We start from the raw sequence: 21,974 nt of genomic DNA, 5'->3' as shown, positions 1-21,974 counted from the left end.
TTAAGCTCCCTTGAGGTCAGAGGATAGTATGGTCAGTAGGATGTTTGCCTTGTATGTGGACAACTATGGTTCAATCCTCGGCATCCCATAGGGTCCCCCAAGAACTGGCAGGAGTAACTCCTGAGAGCAGAGCCAGGAGTAACACCACTGAGTGTGACCCAATGAGTCAAAACCAAAATAATATTTGAGCCCCATAAAACAAAATGTAAACTTCTAAAATAATTTTCTTTCACAGAATAATGTTGAAGATATAATCAATATAGATTTTGTCTAAAATTATACCTTTTATTATTACTCTTTTTAATTCTGTATCACCTGTTCACTTGGAGAATTCACTTGAGAGTGTTTCCATAATATACCTGCATACAAATGCAGCTAGAGGATATGCTTTCATAGGACTCAACTCAAACTACAACTCACATTTTACCTTAGTCATTGAGTCTATTTCCTACTCAATAATACAAGTAAGATGGGATAGAAGAATTTCTTTATATAATAATGAAGATATTTATGTATCAGCATAGAGATAGAAGTTCTTATGAGAAATTTACAGAGAACTCTGAATACCCAATCTTTAAGGCATCCAAGTTTTATATTTATTTTCTTTATAAAAGAGAATCAAAATAAACTTAAACTGTGGTGAAATAAGAATAAATATTCCATAGCCAATTACAGACTTCATATTAGACACAGGTATGTATATAACTATATAGACACAAACATATACATATTAGATACAGAAATGTGTGTAAATACATATATACACACATATCCATATCTATCCATATATAATATACATATATTGACAATATAAATCTCTTAAACATATCTATATGTAGATAGATAAATAGATGAATTTGTAATAAGAATTTACAATGTAACAAATGAATTAAATCTTGAGAAAGATAATTTACTATAAAATATACTGTATCAGAAGTTGGAGTCTAGATATAGCAGGTAGGCAATTGCCTTAGATGCTACCAACCTGGGTTCTATCCCAGACATCCCATATGGTCCCCCTAAAATTTCCTGGAGTAATTTCTGAGTGCAACACTAGAAGTAAACCCTGAGCATTTCTTGATGTGGCCCCAAAGCAAAATTAAAAAAAGACATACTATATGCTATGAAGATATACTGACGTAATGAGGTCAAGAAGATATCCCAAAGGGTTAGAGTTCATGTTTAACATTGTCAAGACACTGAGTTTGATCTCTGGTAACAGATGGACCTCACAGTACTGTCTTAGTGTCCTCTGGCATTGCAGAATAATGCCTTGTCAACTAACATTAGGTCAAACACCACTGGGACACATGTGGAAAAGTATATTCCCTGGATTTTACAGCAGTGGAGGGCAATGGTTCTTACATACACCCTCACGTTTGCACAACTGTGCGCATGAGTGCGTGCATACACACAAGCATCCTAAATTAATAATGAGATGCAATGAGATATCATCTCACACCACAGACTGGCCCACATCCCCCAAAACAAAAGCAACTGGTGTTGGCATGGATGTGGGGAGAAAGGGACTCTCCTTCACTGCTGGTGGGAACGCCGACTGGTTCAGCCCTTTTGGAAAATAATATGGACAATTCTCAAAAAATTAGAAATTGAGATTCCATTTGACCAAGAAATACCACTCATGGGAATATATACCAGAAAGGCAAAAAGGTATAGTAGAGATGACATCTACATTTCTATGTTCATTGCAGCACTGTTTACAATAGCCACAATCTGGAAAAAAAACAGAGTGCCCCCAAACAGATGACTGGTTAAAGAAACTCTGGTACATCTACACAATGGAATACTACGTAGCTGTCAGAAAACATGAAGTCATGAAATTTGCATGTAAGTTGGTCAACATTGAAAGTATGTTGAGTGAAATGAGTCAGAAAGAAAGAGACAGACATAGAAAGATTGCACTCATATGTGGAATATAAAATAGCTGAGAAGTACAAGTTTGCAATGATGCAATTTCTGGCAGATATTTCTCTGGACTTAGTTACTAGAATACTAAAATATAGAAATCCAAAGCCGTGCGGCCACTAGAGCGGCCACTCGACCTCATGTCTCTTCATTCTCAGCAATGGAAAACAAATTACCAAATGCTTCCTTTTCAGCAGGTCCGACTTTAGGGGGGAGAAACTCCAAACAATAATAGTGAGTTTTTTTTCTGAAATATTGAATGTAATCAAAGTAAAGTGAAAGTAAAGTAAAATTTATCAGTTACACAGGCGGGGTAGGGGGCTAGGGATGTGGGGGGGCAGGGTGGAGCTATACTATGATTCTTGGTGGTGGAATATGTGCACTGGTGAAGGGATGGGTGTTTGAGCATTGTATAACTGAGACTTAAACCTGAAAACTTTGTAACTTTCCACATGGTGATTCAATAAAAAAAAATTTAAAAATAAATAAAAATAAAAATGAAATATAAAAAAATGAGCTACATGAAAGAAAATAAGTCTTCAGAGTAACATGAAATCAAGTTAGGCACAAAGACTTCTCACAGAACAGACAAACTTCACTGGCATGTAAATTCGCTAACAAAATTAAAGTAACACATAATGAAAAAGGGTATCATGAGTAGTCAGAAGAATTAATAAATAACAAAGAAATTCACCATTTTAATACCTGAAAATCAGAGAGTGTTTCTGGGGACCTGGTGCAAAGAACTGGAGCACATGTGCTGCATGCAGGAGTTCTGAGTTTTGTCCCTAGCACCATATGTTTCCCTTGGAGTCACTGAAAGCATTTTCCAGGTCATTACACTAGAGTAACCTCTGAGTACTGCCAAGTGTAACCCTAAGCAAACAAGCAAACTTGAAAATGAATTTCAAACTACTGTTGTGTGCATTTCAAGACTTAAACAAGTAAACAAGTGAAAAATCATGTCCATTAGAAAGGATACATAAAAAAAAATGTTATGATACAAATGTTTACCCCTCAACTTCAAGTTTTATATTTTTAACATCCAGTTTGATAGTGTTCTTAGGACCTTTGGGAAATTCTTAGAATGTGAGGCTTCTTCAAGAATGAAACGAATGTGGGGCCGGAGCGATAGCACAGCGGGTAGGGCGTTTGCCTTGCACGCGGCCAACCCGGGTTCGATCCCCGGCATCCCATATGGTCCCCCAAGCACTGCCAGGAGTAATTCCTGAGTGCAAAGCCAGGAGTAACCCCTGAGCATCGCTGGGTGTGACCCAAAAAAGCAAAAAAAAAAAAAAAAGAATGAAATGAATGTCCTTATAAGAGGTGCCAGTGACTTATCCAAACCCTTCAACCCTGTAAGGAAACACCAAGAAGTCTGTGGCTCAGAACACGGCCACTATTTCATCTTGATGTGCTGTAATCTTCGTGGGAAGTAGACTGTGTAGTGTATGGAATTTTGTGATATCCCTGTGAGTATCAAAGTTTTAAAAAAGTCAAACAACTTTATTACAAATAAATTGTATTTAGAAATAGCATAAGAAAACATTATGGTATGAAAGATAGATCTATAAAAACTTATAATTTAGCGCAGAGAAACAAAGCATGGAAAATAAGAGATTAAGAGAAATTGAAGCTAAAACGTGGAAATGTAGGATTTGTTTAGCTGGTATTCTAGGAAAACATATCCATTGGTTGAAATATTTTCTAATAAAATTACAGTCTCAGATTCATTGAGCTCTCAAATATCTAAGAATGTTTGCTTTAAGGTCTCTACAACTATACTTTAGTTTAAAATAAAATTTTAGGACACTAAAAGAAAGAACAAAATGAATTAACAATGTAAAACAGAATATAATTAGTAAATTGAGGGAAAATTATTTTGACTTCCATAGTGATCTTGAAATCATTTTCAAAAACACATTATGTAAAGTGATTTTATCCAGAACTTAGAGCTCTGCTCCCCACCCCACCCTCGCACACATATCTTCTTGTCCATGGACACATTAAAATAACATTCATATGAAGACAAGTGGAGTAAATATAGCATTCTCAACAAAATTCTGGGAAGAAAAGATAATCACATGTCAAAAATAAAGCTGGATCTATATCTCATATCTTTTACAAAATAAATACAAAGTGGATGAAAGGCCTTGAGATCAAACCAGAGTATATAAAGTATATTGAGGAAAATATGGAAAGAGAACACTTCAAGCTTGGAATTCCGAAGTACTTTTAATGATAATTTTCTTGCAACAGGTAACAGAAACAAAAATAAATTATGGAGACTGTACCAATATATGAGAATCACTGTCACTGTCACTGTCATCCTGTGGTTCACCAATTTGCTCAAGCGGGTACCAGTAACGTCTCCACTCATCCCTGTTGTGTGCTAGTATAGCCCAGTGGTGTATTGGGGGCTCTTTCAGGGTCAGGGGAATGAGGACCATCGTTGTTACTGTTTTTGGCATATCGAGTATGCCACAAGTAGCTTGCCAGGCTCTGCCATATATGACAGAAGAAACTAAAATATACCCAACAACTGAATGGTTGAGATTTGACCCAACATATCAGATAAAGACCTAAAATCCAAGACATTTGAAGTACGTAAAGATCAACAACAAAATGCAAAAATTATCAAAAAATGAGGGAAGATATGAATAGACACTTCTCTGAAGAACACAAGTGGTAATTAGACATATGAAAAAAGTTCCCACCATCACTATTATTTGGGAAATCAAAATTAATTTGACAACGATGTATTCTCTCACACCAATAATAATGATAAAAATAAATTAAAAAAACTGGGCTGGAGTGATAGCACAGCGGGTAGGGCATTTGTCTTGCATGCAGCTGACCCAGGTTCGATTTCCAGCATCCCATGTGGTTCCTTGACCACCGCCAGGGGTGATTTCTGAGTGCAGAGCCAGGAGTAACCCTTGTGCATCACCAGGTGTGACCCAAAAAGCAAAAAAAAAAAAAAAACCCTAGAAACATCTATATTTCTGTGTTTGCAGGGATGGTTTGCAAAAGAAACTCTCATCTAGGGCTAGAAGGATAATACAGTGAGTAAGACACTTGCCACTTGCCTTGCATGCCACTGACCGGGGTTCAATCCATGGTAACACATATGGGTTCCTGAGGCTACCATGGGTGATACCTGAGCACAGAGCCAGAAGAACACCCTTAGAAACACCAGGTGTGACGCTCCCCCTTTGAAAAAATACAAAAACAATGCAAACTCTCACCCTTGGCTCGTAGGAATACTGTCTATTTTATACAATAGAACCCGATATGGAGATTTCTCAGGAAAAAACTTGCTGGAGCAACTGTATAGTGTATATGGTGCTTGGTTTGAATGTGGCAGACTGGGTTTGATCCCAAGCATCTCATATGGTACCCAAGTACTGCCAGAAGTGATTCCTGAATGCAGAGTCAGGAATACCCCCTGAATATTGCTGGGTACCCATCCCCCCAAAATATAAAATAGTTGGCCATATAATGCAGAAATCCCACTCCTTGATACTTACCCCTTGGATCAAAAACAATTAATTCAAAAGGACATATGTACAGCCATCACAATAGCAAAAGTATTGGATCAACCCAAGTATTCAATGAAAGATGAGTGAGTAAAGAAAGTGTGGTATATATACACAATTGAGTACTATGCAGCTTCAAGAATGTCCCCAGGTTCCTTCCATCTTCTAGCCTTCCTCCTAGTGGAGGGAAGATGACACTGGTGGTGAGGTTGGTGTTGCAACATTATGTGCTTAAACTCAACTATGAATAGCACTGTAGCATATGGTAAAGTACTTCCTAAACTGTAGCACTGTAACACTGTTGTAGCACTGTCGCCCAGTTGTTCATCTATTTACTCGAGCAGGCACCAGTAATGTCTCCATAGTGTTACTGTTTTTGGCATATTGAATATGCCACAGGTAGCTTGTCAGGCTCTGCCGTGTGGGCGGGATACTCTCAGTAGCTTTCCAGGATCTCCGAGAGGGATGGAGGAATCGAACCTGGGCCAGCCGCGTACAAGGCAAATGCCCTACCAGCTGTGCTATCTCTCCAGTCTCAACTATGAGTAACTTTGTAAAATAAATTTTTTTTAAAAAAGGTAAACTAAATGGAAGGAAGGAAGGAAGGAAGGAAGGAAGGAAGGAAGGAAGGAAGGAAGGAAGGAAGGAAGGAAGGAAGGAAGGAAGGAAGGAAGGAAGGAGGGAAGGAGGGAAGGAGGGAAGTTAGTTTTTGTCTTAGGTTACCATAATTTCTTGGTGAAACTCTGATTTTAGGTAATTTTTATTCAATCTCCACTCAAATCACTCACTAGAGATTAGAAAACTTACTATGTCTTCCTACCAAGTATTATTTGTACAATAGCTATATTGTAATTTATCTTACTTAGAGGCATAAACATTTACAACAGTATTCTTCATAAAGTAAGCACTGCATAAAATTTTCCATAATTCTTGAGTACTTTATTTATGGTAAATTCTGACTTTCCTTATTTTATGGAATGGTTTTCAGATCATTCAGATTTTATTGAGGTATTACCAATTTTAAGAGTGCTCAGTGTTTCCTTCTAAAAATAATAACATCATCACCATTACTGGGACATTTTCCCTCACTAGTTTTTTGGTCTCTTCTATCCATGGGAAACTGCTTAATACTCAAAATTTACATCCTCAGCATTTAAAACCATTGTTCAAAATGTAGCAGATGCTAAGTAGAATTGTTTGTTTGTTTGTTTGGGGACCACACCCAGCAGTGCTCAGGGCTTACTTTTTGCTCTGCACAAAGGATCTGTCCTGACAGAGCTCCAACTCTATGGGATGCCAGAGATGAAACTTGAATTGGTTGCATTTAAGGCAAGAACCTTCCCCGCTACACTATCTCTTTGACTTGGTAAAATCATGTTTTTGAAAGAAAGAGAAAGCAAATGATAACATGGTTAATACTATTATTTGGGGAGCTAAAGAGCTTCCTGAAGGGTATTTTATGACCTGAATATCTTTATTTTCTCTGGATTGCTAAATAACTAATATCTCAATTACCTTATATGAGTGGTCTCAGTCAGAGTGACATTACTAGCCAGATATTTGGCAATGCTTGAACACAGTTTTGGTTATTAGAATTGAAGGAGTATTATTGGCATCTAGTAGGCACAAAACCCAAATGTTGAATAATTTCTACCAATGTGTAGCAGATTTTAAACATAAGTAAGTGTCAGAATACCCCAACTTTCAAAATATATGTAAATATATTAAGCATGAGAAATGCTAGTATGGCCACAGAGGGAATACATCATTTATACAACCTTCAGCACCTTTTCTTGAATACTCCTAATTTCAGTTTCATGCAGTGTTACACTCTAAGACCAAACAATATTTCTTGATTTTTGTTTATTTGCTTCAGGAATTTATTCTTCAAAGACTTAGAAACATGGTTAACCCAAAGTCACATATGTTGGGCAAACTGGAAGTCAAAGGAAAACAGTAGCATTGGAGATTGGTCTAAAACTCTGAGGAAGGAAAGACAAACTTTCCAAATTGTCCAAGAGGACATTGGTGACCCCTATTCTAAGAAAATAATAAATTCTTGGTGATTTGGATATTTTCTTGTAGCACAAAGACTCATATGTTATCAATGGTAACCTTCACACTTTTAATTTTTATTGAATTCTTATTTTTCTCTTTCTATCCCCTTCCTCCATAACTCTCACTCATGAATAATCTACCTGCCTCTTCACCAGCGCCTCAATCTCTCAGACTCTGCTATTGGATGGTATCAAAAACAAAGACCTTTTCTTTTAAAAATTAAATTATAACTCCCAGAAGTAGGGGGGGATAAAAGCTTCAAATCCACATTTTGGGATATGGGAAATAAAATAGTGGAATTCAGTATTAAAATCTGAATGAGTTGCATAGGGTCACTTTTATTAATTTCAGTTGTTTCTAGGACAGAGTCATAAGAAATTAAGCTTCATGTATCTTGAGTATTGAGACAGTGCTGCAGCAATTGCTAATTTAGAAGTAGCATCTACCATCCTTGCTTGCTCCTTATCTTGCTTTTCTTTGACTTGGGTAGAGTATGAGATATGAGAGTAAGAAATAGAATGAGCTATTATAATAATCGGGAAATAGGAGATGAGGAAATCGGTATTCATTTACGGCATTTCCTCCTGTTCACATGTCATAAATGCTCTTTAAATCACTGCATAAATTTATAGACCCTGCCATTCAGTTGCAAACATTAATGAAATCCTATTGAAGGCATTATATTGTGAAAAAAGATGCTGGGAAATGAGGAAGACATATAAGTCCTCTAGATTGAGACAGAATTTACACTTGAAGTTTTGTACTATAAATTTATGCACATTTTTTTCTGAAGGTTGAGTTGCCTTAGCAGGTAAAGTTAGCTGGGGACCTTGCAATATCGTGATCTTGACATCCAAAAGCTTTCAGGGTTCAACACAATCAGTCATATAAGTGCCTACATGCAATATTATTCTGCCTAGATTTCTTCATGCATTATATATAGGTTAAAAGAGGTTGCTGTAAATAGTAGGTTCATAGAAAGGACAGATTGAACGTTTGAACTCTGCAAAAGAAAAAAATGAGAGAGAGAGAGAGAAAGACCATTTGTCACTTTCTCCCTGGACTCCACATCACCCCTTCTAATGCAGGCAACTGCAGAAGCAACATTAGTACAACATTAAAATTCAATAAGCCTTTTTTCTTGGTTCCAGTCTGACAAGTCTCCTGCAAGGCAGGGATGCCACAAGGCTGAATGATGGATTTCTGGGGAAAAAAAAGTGGGTCAAACTTGGCTTTTGTGTGTTTTACTTAAGACTGATTGTAATTAAACATGTTTATTGATCCTTTGTGTAACACATACAAATGAACAAGAACAACCAGTGCTGGCGCGGATGCAGGGAGAAAGGGACCCTCATTCATAGCTGGTGGGAATGCCCACTGGACTAACCTTTTTGGAAAACAATATGGACATTCATCAAGAAACTAGAAATTGTTTAGTTTCTTTAGAATAGTTTAGTTTCCATTTGACCCAGTACTACTACTTCTGGGAATATACCCTGGAGGTCCAAAAACACATAGCAGAAACACCATCTGCACATCTATGTTCATTGCAGCACTATTTACAATAGCCAGAATCTAGAAACAACCTGAGTATCTGAGAACAGACGTAGGATAAGGAAACTATGGCACAGCTACTCAATGGAATATTACACAGCTGTTAGGAAAAATGAGGTCATGAAATTTGTCTAAAATGGATAGACTTGGAGAGTATTATGCTGAGTGAAATGAGTCAGAAAGAAAGGGTCAGATAGAGAATGACAGCATTCATTTGTGGCATATAAAAAAACAGTGTGAAACTATAAAAAATACAAATGCATACACGGAAGGGGTGATGTGTGTTTGCGGCTCTCAGGGTGGCTCTCTCTTGCAGCTTGCATTCAGTGCTCTCAAGCCACTGTGTATGGACCGGATTGGGATGGCTCCTTTTTTGTGCTCTGCTTCTGTGTGTGCTGTTGGGCTTTCTTCTGTCTGTCTTCCGATCTCTCACTCTGTCTCTGCAGTCTCTTCTCTGATCTCTTTGGACCTCTCTCTGTCTCTGTCGTGTCTCTCCTCTGGTCTCTACCCATCTCTCTACCAATCTCCCTTCTGATCTTTTTTCCCACCTCCCTTCTGATCTTTCTCTCCAGAGCCCTTCTGCTTCTCTCCTGGAGCCCTTCTCGTTCTCACTTCTGACTCTGACCCTTACTTCTGACTCTGACCTCCTCTGCTCTTACAGTCTTAGTTTATATAGAAATCACGTAGGGTGGGGATACAAAGGTGGGTTGAACATTAACAAATCAACAAAGAGAGGTAAGGCTACTCCTCCAGGAGATTAACTCAAGGATAAAATCTTATCTAAGGAGATTACTCAAGATTACTAGGAGATCCACTTAAAGGCAGGATCCCATCCAAGGTGTGTTCCTTCCTTCTTTCCTCAGCTAGTAATCCACTTAATTAGTTGTAATAAATATCCTCTAATATTTCTAGCAATGTCATTCTGTATGAGAACAGTAAGAGATATATCAAACTTAAAGTTTGGTTCTTCCTGAGGACATCTCACTATATATTCCAGACCACAGTCCTTAGGCTAGGTTAGGCTTCCTAGACCCAGCAGGGTCATAATTTCGTTATTACTTTTGGATCATGACAGCATTGGTCCATGACTATGCTCTCAACTTATAGTTGAGTATTGTGGCACTTTGGCCTGGCCCATTTCGGTACAAGGGTAGCTCACAGCTTGCCCTGGGTCCATTCAGTCCCTCATCGGGACCCTGCTTTTGGGGTGCTAGGAACTGAGGGCAATTAAGTCGAGAAAGCAGATGCCCAGGAGTAAATATTATTGGAATCAATCAACTCCCAAATTACAAAGCATAATATTAACAGTCTTCCTGTGTCCATACAGAAAGGACATTGCTTTAAGGTAAACTATCTTCTCTGCAGCAAGGCTGAAGGGACAAACCCAATGTTATCCTACTAATATCCAAGGCCAGGAAAAATGGGCCAGGAGGACTGATAAATGGGGATCAGTGGTGTGAGAGATGGAGGGTAGTCAAGATAGAGGTGGGTCCATTATGACATTACTAGTTGGCAATGATCACTATGGACAAGAGCTGAGTGTTGAAAGCAGGTAAAGGGATAGACATCATAACCTTTCAGTATCTGTATAGCAAAAAAAATGCTTCAAATGAGAGAGAGAGAGAAAGTGAGAGAGAAAGAAGAGAGATGCCTGGCATAGAGGCAAGCTGGGGTTGGGTGTGGCTTGAAGGGGTGGGAGGGAAAATGGAGACAATGGTGCTGGGAAATTACACACTGGTGGAGGGATAGGTATTGGAACATTGTATAACTGAAATGCAATTGTGAACAATTTTGTAATGCTCTATGTCATGGTGATTCAATAATTTTTTTTAAAAAAAATGTGATGAGATTCATGGTTTACAATTGCATTTGTAGTAATGGTTCAGGCATATCATGTCACTTCATCACACCCATAACCAGATTGTCAGTAACCCTCCACGGACCCCTCTCCATGTCTCTTCTCAACCATGCCCCCTATTATGGGTAGGCTCAGTTCTGCTGAGAGAATTTTTGCATTCTCTTGATAGATGAACTAAAATTGGTCTTTTTATACCAAAACAAACTTGTAGAGGCTTGAGTAAAAAAGAGTAGTATCAATAAGTATATTTCGTTTTTCTCCCCAGGCCCAGATAAGTAGATTTCTGTAATGGGTCTTGGCATCAAAAAGAAATAGACGTGGTTTCCCCCGATCTTTTTTTGTTTGTTTGTTTGCTTGGCTCACAACCACATGTGCTCAGAGATCACCCTTGGTTGGGCTTGGGGCACCATAAGCAGTGTCTGGAATTGAATCTAAGCTGGCAGCATGCAAGGGAAGCACCTTGCCCGCTATACTATTACTGGGGCCACTTTTTTAGCATCCCTCAGCACAGGAATAAATCATGTAATGATAAAGAGTAATTCCATCTTAAAAATTACAGGGGATAATAAGTATGCTGTTTGAAATTCAGAAAAATAAATGTACCTCTACCTTCCTCTTCAACTAAAAATCTATGATATATAGACTGATTAACATATATGAAACTGAACTCTTTGTTGGTATAAATAATGTTTAGGAAATGAGTGGAGATAATACAAATGTGGGGTGTAAATAGAAGTGGGGAAGAAACCTAGAAGGTAGCTTTGAGTGGATAGGTTATGTCAGGGTGAGACTAAGTAGATGGTGGAGAAGAAGAAATCCCAGTACCATTTATTCAGGACCCAGTAGATTGCAAGTAAACTTAGTAAAACTCACAATTAAAGTCACCCTTTATATACTCCTATAAAAATGTAAAAGGTTGTGCATAATTAACTTATATTAAACATTATATAAATTGCAATGCTATAAAATATTTATTTACTCATTTATTTGCTGTTATATTGATACGGAAACAATCCCAAGGTACCAGGTCTTATTAATATTTATCTAGAATAACAAGCAAACTTCTACATAACTTCATGAGTCTGAAATAGTTTTAAAACTATACCTGACATAGTAAGAAGGTAAAATGCTTGTTTGGAAGGAGGATTTCAAGGAGAATTTTTCCTGGTTTTATATTTTGACTCTCCTGGCAGTGTCAAGATTATTTTGAATGTACATATTAATGTAATTAAAGTTTTCTTAAGGAAGAAATAGTTGCAAGATGCAAAATACAAGATAGTCATTAATCAGATAGGATCCTATTCCATCAGTAATAATATGACCTTATAATGCAAATATAACTGTGTGAAACTACAAATTCTTAAATTATTTGTATTAGACAGAGACTTTAAAGTAGGAGTGAAAACCTTGAGCATTGCAGTGTGTGTCCCCAAGGCAAAAAAAAAGAAAAGAAAGAAAAGAATTGAACTGGAATTTGAAGTAGGTGTGATTTCAATTAGAATTTGAATAAGTTAGATATAGTCTATAAAAGATAAAAAGAACACAATAAGGACCACTTAAAGTACACTGTATGAGAACTGGTTTATATACACAATGGCACACTACTCAGCTTTAAGGAAAGACAAGATTATGCAATTAATTGCTATGTGGATGGATCTGGAGAATATCATGCTAAGTAAAGTAAGTCAGAAATAATGGGATAGGTTCAGACTGACCTCTATCATATCAATATAAAGAAACATAGCAATGGGATAACACATGAGGGAAGGGATAAGAGTAAGAGATTCATTACAATAAATACAGAACTGAATTTATTGTGGTGAGGGATGCAGAGAAAAGTTGATGAGTGGGGTGTAATCTGGTGGATGTTGTGACATTGAAAGATTGCATGCATAAAACCTTACCATTGACAATATTGTAAATTATAGAGCCTACATTTTAAAAATAAACTATAATTTAAAAAACTTAAAAATAACAGTTCAGTTCTATTCAGCTCAGCTCTATGCCAAAGTTGATTTTTAAATGTACACAAATATAACATTACAAAACAAGGCCACTTCAATAAAAAATAAATCTGAAACAATTTAAAATACTTTTATTTGAAATTGGGCTAATAGCTACCAAAAATTATACTGGGAATGGTTCTATATCTGGTCGTGCTCAGGGCTTACTCCTGGTCCTATACTTAAGGAAGACTCCTGGTGGGATTGGGAGGGTGCTGGGGGTCAATGTCTTGGCTGAATGAAACTTTATGTGCCTTTCCCACTTTATTATCTCTCCAGCCCAAAGTAAAAACTTGACTTTTATGAGGACCAAAAGATATAAGGTACTCAGAGCATAATATGAGTTTGGAACTATCTAAGTCTTTAAAGGAAAATAATGTATGAAGTGAGAGAGATAATAAGAACTGGCTTAATCAACAGGGAAAAAGAGCAAAGAGTAATAGCTCTTGGCCACATTAAAATCAGACATAATGACCAAATCCTTCATGGACATGTTTTACTTTTCAGAACTTTAGGTTTCCCATTGTTATATAATGACATGAAAATATGTAAATTTCTTAATTTCACTAGGATATAGGTTGACCATTAAAAAACATATTTGTAAAAATGCATGATATTTTGAAAATACTAAACCAGTACTTTAAAAAAGTTATATATATATATATATTTCAATTTACTTTGAAGTGTTGAAAAACTAAGAAATTTTGGATAATCACCCCATGATTTCTTGTTCGGGGTCAGGGATTCTGTATTTGTTATGTTTCAGAGTCAATTCAAATGCACAATCTGGGCACAGTTGATAAATGATGCTCTTTTTTTTTGTAAGTTTATGTTTCCACATAGAAAACAGTCCTGTTTACATCCCTCCACCAGTACCCATTTTCCTCCACCAATGTTCCCAATATCCCTCCCACCATCCCCTCCTCAACCCCCACCACCCCACTATGCCTCTGCAGCAGGGCATTCCCTTTTGTTCTCTCTCCTTTTGGATGTTGTAGTTTGCAATAGAGGTATTAAGTGGCCATCATGTTCGGACTATAGTCTATTTTCAGCACGCATCTTTCAACCTGAGATACTCTTGAATATTCATCATTGAAGTTTATCTTTCAAAAATATAAATCATGTTGGCTGCTTCTTAGTGTCCATCTATGTCTTTCTTTTTTTGGTTTCCAGTGTATTGTACACTAATCCAGAAACAGATGTCACTACAAGAGTGCTGTACTATTTGAAATAGAATCTGAGCCAATTGTATATTAAAATAGTGAATTTTAAATAAAATTTATCTTTCTCTTTCTCTGGGGCCTCTCAAATAGTGTTCAGGAGGTCAAGGGCTACTGCCAGTGATGGTTAGCCAACTCTTCCCAGCTTCTCAGTACAGGGACCCAGGGTATGGCTGATTAGGACCTGAAGTGATGGGACCTACCCCTGGGAGCTTGTCAGAGCTTCCTGGCTTATAGCTGGTGATGCTCCAGGGGTCATGTGGTGCCAGGGATAGAATCTGGGTCATATGCATGCAAAGACTGTGCTATCTCCACACTCCACTAAAAATAATTTCTCAAAAATAATTCATCTCAAATAAAATTTCAACAGTCTGCAACCAGACATTTTATATTCTTAAGATACAGGTTATTTTAGTTTTCCTTATAATTTCAGAGTCTGTTTGCATATTGATAGACAGGTATATGCATTTACATAGATATTCCATGAAATTTTGTTCTTTCTTGTGAATTCAATTGATTCATATTGTCATTATGTTTTCAACATATTTGACTTCAAAGCAGCATTTTAAGAATGTGTAGTAGTTCATCAACTGGATTCAGTGTAATTAATAGATCATTGCCCATTTCAGTGGGCAGTCGGCTTATTGTGAGTTTTATATATGATAATAATTTTGTAAACATGTAACCACTTTTCTCTTTTCTACTAATAAATATTTATTATACCATGCTTTATAGTACTTACTTCTGGGGATATTTGGTTATGAATAAAGTACTGCCTAACTTCATGAGCAGACAATCTTATCGGAAATTATATGAACCACATAGTTATACCAAACACGAGGAATACAGGATACAGAAGCACTTACTGGGATGATAAGATGGATGAGAGCCCTTTTTGAATTAAGATACAAAGGTACAAAGTTGATAGAAAGATTGGGAGAATGTAGTCCTCTTGAATGCAGAGATTGTGAAGCAGACAGAACCAGAGAAAGCAGCCCCACAGAACCAGGTAAAGCAGAACCTTGTAACTTGGACTCCAGGCTCAAAGAGACCCAGAAACTCCTACAATCTCCGGTGCCCCACCCAAGGGATCAAACCCAGATGCCCCACCCTACTGGAGCCAGGTAAATACCTCACCAGCCGACCTCCACTACCTCCACTACCCAGCCACTGCCACGCTCCAGGCCACTTTCCGGACTAAGCGGCCGCGCGACACAGCATAGGACACTTAATACCCATTTTACATAATTTTCGCACCATATTTTATGGACTTCAAATATGGTATGAACCATGGGAACACCTGCAAGGCAAATGGAGGCTACATTAAAAGCCCCCATCCCTCTTGAAGAGCCCAGCAAGCTACCAAGGGTACGCCGCCCACACGGCAGAGCCTGGCAAGCAACCCATGGTGTATTCAATATGCCAAAAACAGTAACAACAATGGGCCTCATTTGCCTGACACCGAAAGAGCCCCCAATACAGCAACATTAAGAAAGATGAACAAGGAGAGGCTGATAAAATCTCAGGGACGAGCTAGACTGCCAAAACCAAGAAAGACTAAAATGACTGTCTGTAATTTCAACGCATGTACTCTGGCATCGGAAGCATCCATCAAGGACCTGATGGTGCAAGCATAGATCAAGTAAAACATCATTGGTCTGACTGAAATGAGAAGGCATCAATCACATCACGTAATTTTCAACATTGGAGAAAAACTGTTCCTAGGAAGATGCAACAACAGAGACATCAGTGGCATTGGTGTCCTTATCAACACGAACTTGGGCATGAGCATTGATTCATTAGAATGCCTAACAACCCAAATCAGATTATTATGTTTGGATAGATGTGGCTCACTGCTAGCAGTTTCTATCTTCGTTGTCTATGCACCAACATCCACTACAATGAAGAAGAAATTGAGTTCTACATGGAGCTGGAGAAGTTCTATAAAGCCCACACCTTCTACAAGATCATTGTTGGTGATTTTAATGCCAAGATACAACCGAGAAGGTCTCCTGAAGAACTCCACATTGGGTCTAATAGCCTAGAATAGAATGTAATCGGTGAGAGATTGCCTGAGTCCATCATGTTGACCAGATCATCCATGGTCACTCACAGTTCAGAAGGCCAAATCTAAACGTTGGACATGGGAGTCTCCTGGTGGACAGTTCCACAACAAAATTGACCCCATCATATTCAATTGAAGGTTTTGCCTGACTTATGTTGCTGTTGTACCAAAATTCCAAACGGGATCAGACCACCATCTCCTTCATGCAAAATTTCTACTTCACAGAGCAGGGAGAAAGGACTTCAAAGTTTAAGGTGAAAAAGAGAACTCCCAGAATGACCACCAACTGGGAGCTCTTTGACACTATTGCAGCAATGTGGGAAGATGCCGTTGTTGACAACATTGACGAGGAATATAATTGACTGGTTCAGCACCTCCATGATTGCGTGAAAAATGCCAAGAGTGGGAAAGCCACACCCAGACGCCTGTCTTTGGAAACTCTGGAACTCATTTGCCAACCTGGTTTAGCATGAGCTTCAGGCAACCACAAGTTAATGTCTAAGCTTGCAAAGCTGTGCAGAGAAGCAATAAAGGAAGGCCTCAAAAAAGAGAAGAGCAGCAGTGTTGGCAGGTATGGCAAAAGGCAGAAAAAGTATTTGCAATGCTCACCTGTCCTTTGCCAACTAAAGACAAAGATGATGGCCCTCTGATGTCCTGATGGATTTAGCACATCTTCCAGAGGGCAATGGAGAGGATTATTCATGACTTCTACTCGGATCTCCTCTACAGCCATGTCCACCTGCCCACATACCAAATTCCGCAGGATGGATATGTCGTTCCCAATGTCCTCCCTTCCGAAATCTGACATGCCATTTTGTCGGTAAAGATGTGTACAGCACCCAGTCCAGACAAGACCCGAACACCTGAAGAATCTGCCACCTAAAGATTCTGAAGAACATTGGCTAGGCTCTTCACATGCTACCTGTCTGAATGCAAGGTTCCATCCCAATGGAAAACCAGCAGGACCATTCTGTTGTACAAGAAGGGAGACAACCACAACATCGGCAAATATCGCCCAATCTGCCTATTATCCGTTGTCTATAAGTTGTTCACTCGAGTAATCCTGAAAAGAGTAGGCAGAACACTAGACGAAGGACAACCATGCGAGCAAGCTAGGTTCTGAAAAGGATTCAGCACAATTGACCATATCCACACAGTGACCAAACTCATTGAAGTTTCACAAGAGTTTAAGATGCTTCTCTGTCTAGCATTCATTGATTTAAAGAAGGCCTTCAATTCTGTTGAGAGTGAAGTGGTCATCGAAGCCCCAGCCAAACAGGGAGTTCAAACTCAGTACATCAAGGTCCTCCATGAGCTATATTACGGATTCACCACCAGAATCTCACCATTCTACAAGGAAGTGATCATTGACGTAAAGAGAGGGGTTCGGCAGGGTGATACCATTTCACCGAAACTTTTCAGTGCCACCCTCGAGAACATCATTCGACGACTGGAATGGGAAGGAATGGGAGTGAAGATAGACAGTTGGCAACTACACCATCTCCGCTTCACTGATGACATTGTTCTCATAACACCAAACATTAGCCAAGTGGCACAAATGCTGGCTGACTTCAACTGCGAGTGTGGAAAGGTCGGACTGCAGCTGAATCTCAGCAAAATGATGTTCACAATAAACGAACTAGTCCCTGACACTTCATTTGTTCTCAATGGAATGAATATCTTCGAATGCAACAGCTATGAATACCTGGGTCGAGAACTCAACATGAGGAATGACTTGGTGCCAGAACTGAGCAGGAGGAACAGAGCAGTATGGAACAACTTCAAGATGTTGAAGAAGTGGCCAAGAGGATAAAAGAACCTCCGGCTTCAGGCACATCTTTTCGACTCCACCAGTCTTCCTGCACTAACATACACCTCAGAGACCTGAAGCCTGAGAAAACAGGAAGAGAAATCTGTTCATGTATCCTAAAGAGGAATTGAAAGAGCTATACTAGGAGTATCATGTTTTACTCAAGTGAGAGAAGGAATCCAGAGTTCCGACCTCCATCGACGGTCAAGAAACTGACGCGATCTCATTTGCCAAGGCATCGAAAATCAGATGGGCCAGACACATAATACGATTCAGAGACGACCACTGGACTAGAGCTGTTACAGATTGGATTCCACGGGACATCAAAAGACCGCGTGGCCGCCCAACAATAAGATGGTCAGACTTCTTTGTCAAAACCCTGAATGAACAATTTGAGGCTCTTCCTGTTCCTGGAGCTAGCAGATATCATTGAGCTACACTAGCATACAACAGGGACAAATGGAGATGTTACTGGCACCTGCTCTAGCAAATTGAAGATCAACAGGATAACAAGTGATACAAGTGATATAAGTAACCTCTTTTCTCTTTCTACTAATAAATATTTATTATACCATGCTTTATAGTAGTTACTGCTGAGGGAGATTTGGTTATGAATAAACTACTGCCTATCTTCATTGAGAGGACAATCTTATTGGAAATTATATGAACCATATAGTTATACCAAACAAGAGGAATACAGGATACAGAAGCACTTACTGGGATGATAATATGGATGAGAGCCCTTTGTGAATTAAGATACAAAGGTACAAAGCTTATAGAAAGATTAGAAGAATGTAGTCTTCTTGAGCCAGAGATTGTGCAGTAGACAGCAAGACAATACTTGCTCTTGGACATGGCCAACCCAGAATCTATCCCTTCATCCCATATGGCTTCCTGAGTCTACCAGGAGTGATCCTGACATTGCCAGGAGTAAGACCTGACATTGAAGGGTGTGCCCCCAAACAAAAATCAAACAAATAGAAAGCAAAATGTATCATAGTTTTTTTTACTTTTTATTTATAATAAAGTTCAAGTAAATATTATGTAGCCAAAGGAGAATTTTTTTTATAACTTGATACCTATGGTGAAAAACTTTGTAATGTATTGTCGAGGAAGATCATGATCATTGCATTCCCATGTCATACATATAATTAGGAAACTGTATGTGTAATAATTTTGTTAACTTAAATCAATTAAATTTTTAGTGTTAATTATATCATGTATTCAATGAAGAATAAATTTGATAGTAAAGAAAATAATGAAAATATATAATAATAGGTTTGGATACATGTGTATGTATCCCACACAAAGCTTAAAAAATTTTTTCCAGTGACTTAGAATTTCTCCTTTGTGATCTTAGTTTCTTTATCTATCCCTCACAGTGATAATCACATCTTTAAATTCTGTATAATTATTTAATTGGAGTTATAAAATGGGTACATGCAATCTAAACAATATTTGGTACATTATTGTCCCATTTTGAGTTTTATATACATAGAAATGTTCACTTTAATTTTAACCAGCTAATTTTGTTTAACATTTAATTTTGTTTCACCTCTTTATAGTAATAAACATATATACATAGCAAAGTTTACTTAATTGTATATCATAGATCCTATTTATAAATTAAATCAATATGTTGGTTTGGACACTTGCTTGTGGATAAATACTCTGGGATATGTATCAGGTATCAAATGGTCCTTAAAGGTATCTTTAGCTCTACTAGCTGATGTCAACCTTTCCTCATTTTACCATCTTGCCAGAAAGTGAGGACTTCATTGTTTCACTTGCTCATCACCACACTTTAATTTTAGTTTTCCCAGTACACATGAAATGATGTGTTCTTGTGATTTCATTTTGGACTTCTATGCATCTAAAGGTTTTTGGATCACTTCAGTATTTTAGAACCATTTATGTGTATAACCTAGTCACTGCACAATCATATCCTTTGCCATTTTATTCTATTAGATTGCTTATTATTTTATAATTTACTTATAAAAATTATAAAAAATATACTTAGATGCTGTTTTCTACTTCAAATGCCCTTTTCCAGTTTGTTTGCCTTTGCCATCTGTATTGCATTTGGTAGCATATAAATTATCTCATGAGCGTCATGCAATAATTTTAAGCAAGAAAGAAAATCTTTTAGAATTTGGGACAGCATTGGTAAATGAAACATTTATAAATAAAGTGGAGAAGCATGCCATAACTGCTTTGAACCTTGAGCTAGTTCGTGCCTAAATCTAGTCACTGGAATGCCCATATTAGGTATATTACAATTTTTGTTGAAATCTGTTGATGTGCAGTCTTCTCTAAATTGTAACTCATTGTTAAAATAAGCGGTGAACTAATAATGTTGTATAGGATTTTATTTGCACTATTAGATGTCAACAGGTTGGAAATACTACACCATTATTAAATTAAAGCCCAACAGCTTTCATTTGCATCATTACAAAATCTGGTTACTTTTATCTCCACAATTTCCATTATCTTTCCAAACATGTTTTTCACTTTCCCTGAATGTAGGCAACTTTTGAATGTAGGTCTTTGTGAACAGGAAATTTTTTTTCCGTTAGGAATATTACAAGGAAAAATAAATAAATACATTTCAGATTTCTTATACTGAATGACAGTTTCCACAAGTTAAACCTTCAAATATTGGATAACTGCTTTTCAAGGTCTAATTAAGAAGAGAATGACATCAATGAAAAGGGTAACTCCTTCCAGAAAAAAAGTTCCTGCTCCATTGAATCCCAGATTCAGTTTTCCTTGGATGGTCAAGGAATGTTGGATGTTCCTTTATTGATTTCTCTCTTCCTTCCTAGTACTTTGTTCTTTTGTTGTCTTAATTCTGTAAATAATAATAATAATAATAATCCTTTAGTCTTTCTAATGACATATTGACAAATTCCTAATTTTCTTCATGTTCCTTTGCCTATGTTTCCATTTTTATACTTCCCTTTAGATAATATCTTTCGAAATCAGTTTCATTACTATTCAATATTTACAGTTCTTTCCCCATCAGTCCTGCAGACAGTGTACTTGAGTCTTTAAATCTCCAGCAAAAGTGTTCTTGATAAAAGATCATCTTTTCCAGTCTAATGCAGCCTCTTCAACACCTCCTTTATGAAGAATGTTCTTTTCTTGAACTATGGTGCACTATGGTTCTTCTTGGATGTCATTTAATTTTTCTCATTGTTTTCTTGACAGCATTTAAGAAGTAAATGGAGAATTTATTTATTCACACCTTTACTCCTATGATGATCATTTGTTTCCGTATTTCTACCTAGTCACTAGATGATAGCAACTACAAAATTTCAATCCTCGACTGAGATTTTTCCATTAGATAAATTTACATACTTCAAATTTGTCTACTGTTTACCTTCATTTGAGAACTTCAAAACAATTTCAAAATATTTTTTCTGAGAAGATTTATTTATTTAAAAAATCTCCTCTCTCTCTCTCTTTCTCTCTCTCTCTCTCATTGAGTCATTGAGAGAACTCCCTGGTTCTTCTGCATCTTTTTCAATGATGTCATCGACATTCAATGATATCAAAGCTAAAATATATCTTTGACTTTCCCCTAAATTTCACTATATTGTAAATTCATTGACAACCCACTATTATTTCCACAAAATAGACTTTAACCCACTTTATATTTTAAAAGATTAGTTTTATGGCCAGATTTTCTGAGCTTTACATCAAAGTGAGAAACATCACATAGCCTCATATTTTTTAATGCTGACCAAAAAACGATACATTTTATTCATAACAAACAGACTAACTTTTTTTCTAACCTGAGTCTAAAATACCATTCTCTAGTTTGAAAACTATGAGTGACTTATTGTAAATTTAAGAAACTATGCTAATACTTTTGTTGGTTTACTTGGTCCTATGAGGTTTTATCTAGCCTCTCTTCTTTTGTTTTTTAGATAAGAACA

The sequence above is a fragment of the Sorex araneus genome, chromosome X (assembly GCF_027595985.1).
Source record: "Sorex araneus isolate mSorAra2 chromosome X, mSorAra2.pri, whole genome shotgun sequence".
NCBI classification, from domain to species: Eukaryota; Metazoa; Chordata; class Mammalia; order Eulipotyphla; family Soricidae; genus Sorex; species Sorex araneus.
The sequence above is the reverse complement of the archived record's forward strand: the minus strand, read 5'-3'. Positions refer to the sequence as shown.